General features: G+C 38.1%; 1 protein-coding gene across 3 annotated transcripts in view; it reads right to left on the bottom strand.

Annotated features, from left to right (window-relative positions):
* Positions 1–643: 643 nt before the first annotated feature.
* The window catches only part of NETO1 (neuropilin and tolloid like 1), a 127,075-nt gene continuing 121,110 nt past the window's right edge, over positions 644–6,608 (bottom strand). The window contains exons 11-12 of one of the 3 annotated variants that reach the window (XR_005353323.1): positions 1,632–2,104; positions 644–1,219 (exon numbers count right to left, since the gene is read on the bottom strand). The gene's annotated coding sequence lies outside the window, so the exon portion shown is untranslated. Of the gene's footprint in view, positions 1,220–1,631; positions 2,105–4,995; positions 6,604–6,608 lie in introns of those variants that run through there. The other 2 variants (XM_038525797.1, XM_038525798.1) reach the window with 2 other exon arrangements.

Below are 6,608 nucleotides of genomic sequence, written 5' to 3'. Positions count from 1 at the left end.
TGACAGTGCCATCATTTTGTTTTAGGTTTGTATATCCTGCACACATGAAGCTGCTCTTTTTCCCCACCAAATATAGTTTAATGTGCTGTCCCTTGGTATGTAGTAAGACCTTATATTTATGATCTATGATTTAAAAATCCAGGCTTTTAAAAACATTTGCTTACCTGAACATGTCATTTTCATATGCTTGTGCTACATTACCTATCACAAAAAATATATGTAATTTCTTATAAACTCAGTGGGCTCAAACTCTGTACAGACTCAACAAATGGTAGCCATATTGATAATAAAAAGTAAAGTACATTTTCTAGAGTACAGATTTTTAAAAATATAGTCAGTATATAATATACCAATATCATTATTAACACATTAAATCCTTAGTCTCATTTCTAGACATTGAGAAGAAAACTGTTCCTATTTTTGCTTGAATAATGTCAGAATCCTCTTGCCTATGGGTGTGCAATCCACTTGACATCAAAGCCAACACATGCCATTCCTGTTTCTTGTCCTCCTACTGGCATTACTCCACCAGTCAAAGCAGTTAGGGTAAATATTCACTGTATCATTTCCACAGGCTTATTTGCCCATGTTAATTCTCTGATGCCTTCTATCATACCCCCCACCCACCCCCACCCACAGTCAATTTGGTAGAATGAAGTGAATTTATTGCAATATACATAATTTTTAAAATTTCAAGTGTGTTCCACCCAGTGGCCAAGAATCACTGCACCTTTACTGGCAATGACACAACTTAGATTAGACCACAGGACAAATCTTCCACCTGTATCCATCAGGGTTCAGTCAGGAAAATAGAATTTCCATAGAAATTATAAGAATGAGGAATTTAGTGTGGGAGTTGGGGATCCCACCAATGTGAGAGGAGATGACTAGTGAAAGCCTGGAAGAGCAGCCACTGCACCGCAGGAACTGGAGAGAAGCCAAAGCTCATGGGGATTGTTGGAGCCTCTACATCTGGTCACCATGATGGAGAACTGGGAGCTCACAGATGTGGCTGAGAAACTGCTACATCTGCCCACTGCGGCCTCCTAAGAAGAATGACTTCCACTCCATCTTCCCCTCCAAATCCTTTATGAGTTCCTCTCATTGACAAACTCCAACTCAGAGCTAGAGAGGGAAGGGATACTTTCAAACCTAGTTTGCAATCCTAGTAGACAGTGTTGGTGGTGCTTCATTAACAACAGACAATCCAACATAATTCCTATAAAGAGAAACCAAATAAATAACTACTGATGCGGAGAAAAATAGTTTTCATAGAGATAAGGATGCATATATATTGGTTTTTTGTTTTGTTTTGTTTTGCTTTTACCCTCCAAATGGTTTTAAATTCTTTCTTTGGCATTGGTCATTGAACATCACTAAGCATCAATCCTCTCAAAAGAAAAAACACAGGGCTAGTTATACTCCCCCAAAAAAATCTGGTTCCAAAGGTTGAATTTGGAAAGTGCATATCAAGCATTAGCCCATATCTGGGGCTCAGTATATGAAGTCAGTACTTTGGTAGCAAATGAGTGTGTCAGTAGGAAGCTTACATGAGAACCTGGGAGCCCCTCCATTCATTGGCTGTTAACTGGATAAATTGGTTGACTTCTTTTAAGATTCAGTTTACTTACCTATAAAATGAAGAATGTAATAATATCTTCCTTCAGAATGACAGTCAGGATACAATTAAACAAAACCATGTGTATCCAAGAATCTTCTTTAGTTAACCTTATCTTACTCGTAGCAACTTGTCATGTTCATGATGAATGCTTATTCTAAGTCATGAGAAAGCTAAGTGTCTATTGTTGAAAACCAGACCCTCTTAACAGATGTGTGTGTTGCTTGCCTTTGCTGTGACTGAGCTCCAGCTTCTGGAGCAGGTATTCTAACCTGCCCAGCACCGTCAGGTAAAGAGTGCTCCATGGAAAGCAATGGCATAGAGTCCGGTTCTAAATAGGGTTTTGTTGTGATTGCATTGCTGTTTTATAATAAGCACAATTTCCAAAATGTTTTCTTGGATAGTTCTTAGATATATCCTTTCAGAACTTGACAAGAAGATTGAGCTGTCTATTTACAAAGAATTGCACCAAAAGTGTAATGGTATCTGAAAAAAATACAAGCATATCAATTCCATTATACTTGGTAAACCTTGAGAATACAAATCTCTAATCTTTTCTTCCCAAGTCCACCAGGAATAGTTGAAAGATTCCCTTGATTAAATAGTAAGAATAACAGAAAAAAAATGAAATGGTATACTCCAAATAATCCACAGCTGTTTCAAGCCTTGCTGTGCCTTGTATACCTTCTTTTTAAAAAATCTTGCTTCTTACATATTTTTCTGCTCTTCACATTTATTCATGTTCTATACTCCCTTCACAAACTCACCCAAATTTGAATCATAATTCTATACGGATAATTTCTCTAGTGTAAATCACTTTAATATACACCTCTCCACTTGTTCATATGGATTGTCTCAGAGTGTTGGCATTCAATTTGACCCATGATAATTTCTTTTATTATGGAAAATTTTTCATTCAATCAAAAAGTATTTATTGTGCATCTAGGATATTTCAGGAAGGTGCTATATTCTGGGGATACAAAAACGAAAAGGATTTTCCTTCCTCAACAAGCTAGTACACTAGTAGGAAAGAAAGATATCAAAATATACAACTTAGTTATTGTATAACAAAATTAATTAGGTAAACCCCTGCTTCCAGGAGGACAGAGTTAGATCATACAGTATTTATCTTATCTCTACATCAAGCCATTGAATAATGAATGACATATGAAAAGAAAATTACTTTGAAGGCAATTCGACAAAGAGGTAATAATAATTCCAGGAATTTTACAAGGTACAAATGAAGGATAGGATTTGTCAGTGATAAGCACTTGTGCGAGATTCGACTGGAGGAGATAAGAGGGAGGCCATTATTCTCCAAAGGCACTTGCAGCCAGATGCATGTTTGATACTCACATATGTGCAGGCGTGTTCTTCACAACTACCCTCCCCACTTGCCTTCTGTAGCCTCACATAGTTTTGTGGCATTTTTCAGAGAATCTTAAGAATTGTAGAATCTTCCAGGCATCATCAAGCTAAGAGCTTTAATGTAGCTTCTCTGACCTTTACTCTTCAGGTTTCCCAAAGGTTATTTAAGCCCTTAATCCCTACATATGTTTTAATCCCTTGAATACATACAGTGGCTTTGGTTTTCCTGACTACACTGACAGACATGCCACACTTGATTCATCTCTCAGCTGCACCATTGCATTTCCTTCCCCCTTACTCCTTTCCAGACTATTTTCAACACAGCAGACAGAGCAGAGCTGGAAAAGCAGAGCCATGTTGTGCCACTGCTCTGCCAAAGCCCTCCAGTGGCTTCCATTTTAAAACAAATACAGAACAAAATCCGTATTTTCCAGCATTACTTGATGACCTTTACCTGATCTTACTCCAAGGCTACTCCCTTCATCGCTTCCTGCCATCTCTCTCCTGCTCTGTCCCCACTCATGTCTTCTCAACCACACCCAGCACACTCCTGCCAGAAAACTCTTCCCTCAGATATTGACAAGTCTCACTACTTTACTCCATTAAGATTGTGGTCAGACATCACATTCTCAGAGACGCTGCCCAGGTCTTTTCCATACGAAATGCCAATTTGGTATCTCAACACTCTTGTTCCCTAACAGCCTTATTAATTTCATTTTTGTCAAGGCACATTCACAACATGCCATATCATTTTTATTGTTTTCACATTTTTGTTATTTTATGTTTCCTTCACCTAGATTATGTGACACAAAAGGAGTATTTTTTCCGTTTTGTGACTAAAACAGCTCTGTGCACCTAGTATGGATTCAATAAATATTTATTGAACAAGCTGCTGTTGCTTGTGATGTGTTTATTGAATAAGTTAACAGTGCTCATGATAACCACTTACACAAGCCAAAGGTGCATACAGCTTTGGCACTGAAATTCTTGGAATTCTCAAAGAATTTAACTGTAGGAAACTCCTTGAGGAAGCAAAAAAGTCAGATTTCAAATCAGACTTACAAGAATCACATATTTCATACAGAATCAAAATTCACCAGTAATTCAAAGAATTCAGGTAATTATGAGCTAAATGGAATGCATATGGAAACATGACTGTACAAACCGAACTCACTAGACCCTTGACAGCATAGCATGGTAGGCGAACCCCAACACAGTTTACATACAGGGACTCTCTCTCTAAGTGGTGTCTGCAGAGCATCACTTACACAAAGATACTTTAGTTATGAAACATTGTCATTTATTACTGATAGAGTCACATGCTGACTCTTGACAGTTTTTGGCAGATCTTGAACCATACATAAATCCATAAATTCTAAATGCATGTACTGTAAGCAACCAAAGGAGACCACGCCAAAATCATTTCATAGATAAAGATTCTCCATTATTTTTCTCCAGGATCCCTACGGGAATGCCTAAAGCATGCCTTCAAGGAGAAATGACTATATTATTTATAACCCCTGAGCCTTGTCTTTTCTGTCTCTGTACTTGCGAGGTTAGGAAGAGTGGATTTAAAACAGTGACTAAGGGCAGCCCCAGTGGCACAGCGGTTTAGCGCCGCCTGCAGCCAGGGGTGTGATCCTGGAGACCCAGGATCCAGTCTCATATCAGGCTCCCTGCATGGAGCCTGCTTCTCCCTCTGTGTCTCTGCCTCTCTCTCTCTCTCTTTGAATAAATAAATAAATAAATCTTAAAAAATAGTAAAATAAAACAGTGACTAATTCATTAAAATTAATAGATGGGAAATCAATAAGAAACAATTTGATTCATGGTTAAGACTATAGATTCCGTGGGCACCTGGGTGGCTCAGTCGGTTAAGCATCCACCTTCAGCTCAGGTCATGATCCCAGGGTCCTGGGATCAAGTCTCATGTCAGTCTCCCTACTCAGCAGGGGGTCTGCTTCACCTTCTGGCTCTGCTCCCTGCCCCCTGCTTGTATTTTTTTCTCTCTCTCTCAAATAAGTAAAATCTTAAAAAAAAAAAAAAAAAAAAAAAAAAAGACTATAGATTCTATATCCAGACTTCCAAAGTTTAAATCCCGACCTTATTAGTTACAGAATCTTAGGAATGATATTTAACTTCTTTGGACCTTATTTTTCTCATCTGTAAAACAAAGCTAATAATAACAATCTTGTAAGGCTGTTGTGAGGATTACCTGTGTAAATACCTGTAAAATACTTCAAACTGTAATACTTTAAACTTTTTAAACCTGTTTTGCTGGTTCTCATTCCATTGAGATAAACCTGTTCTTTCTGTGCCTTCAGAAATGGCTACATTTGCTAGATTTATGAGAGAAAACATGTGAGTGTTCTGGGCAAAGTCTGGGTTGAAGTAGTGTCAAGAATACTTTTTGTATGAAATGAGTTTATCATAACTAGCTATGGTTTCATCTGATTAAGCCAGAAAAATGGATCTTTTCCCCCTGTATAATCACAAACTGCAGAAAATCACAATTTAAATAGACCACAGACTGAGTCAAAATTAGTTCACCTATGAGCCACATTTCGTTGTCTCCTTGTTCCCTTGACATAAAAGTTTGATGGTGGTTGACTTAGATGAAAATTCTTACCACGAGGTGATTAGATTTGAAGCCTTTCCTTGTGAAAAATCGAACTTATAACATTTAACATTTAAAGCTCTGTGGCTGGTTAGTTAGAATTTAAGTTATTAGCCCCTACAAAATGCTCTGAAATTTCTCACAGACCAGAGCAGGACCTCTAGGCTCTCCTGAAGGCATCTATAGGCCAAAACTGCCCAACCATTTTGACAAAAACTTTATTCCTGAAGAATAAAGTAAAATTTAAAGATCCACAAAAATTGATTATGGTGCACATAAATGAATTAAGAATTTGCCTGGAGCTGGCTAGGTCAGAAATATGAATTAGAAAGAGGATCCATGATGATTTTCATTTCAATGTCATGTCACTACAAATATAAACCTCTTCCCCCTTATAAGTCCCAACAAGATTTGAGAAATGCCCAACCCATGAAAGGGAACACTTGTTCATTATAAATATATGCATTATAGTCACGTAAATTTTAACAGTTCATTCTCTAGAACTAATATTTCAGAAATAATTTTGTCAGTGTATGAAATTTAACTAGGCAAAGTGTCACAAGGTAAGCAAAAGAATCTCAGGTAAGAATTTTAAAACGCTCTTAGCAAGGACAAGAATGTCAGTTAAAATCCATCATAATCCTCTAGCCAGAAAAACAGAAAACGTATCAGATACATTGAGAGGGACTGTGATACAGGGAATCTATTGTGTAGGGTTGAAAGGCCACGAAAACAAAGAAGGAATAAGGAGGTAACACAAGGATCCTAAGTGATGTGAAGGCTGACCAGGCCTCAGACTCAAAAACCAATAGGAGACTGAGGTTTTCAGAATCTAGAATCTAGAAGGTATCCTGAGGAGGCAGGGCTCAGCAGTGCGGTCTGAAGAGGGCATGCTTTTGCTGGTGCAGATACCTCTGAGGGATGCTAGGGGGCGTGGTCTCCAAGTGCCTCAAGGAGATGGAGGCTGCTGTTGAATCCAAGCAATGATGCTTGGATGACACTGAT

Source organism: Canis lupus, chromosome 1, assembly GCF_011100685.1.
Source record: "Canis lupus familiaris isolate Mischka breed German Shepherd chromosome 1, alternate assembly UU_Cfam_GSD_1.0, whole genome shotgun sequence".
Taxonomy (NCBI): domain Eukaryota; kingdom Metazoa; phylum Chordata; class Mammalia; order Carnivora; family Canidae; genus Canis; species Canis lupus.
Note: the sequence above shows the minus strand (reverse complement) of the source record. Positions and strands in the feature narration are given on the sequence as shown.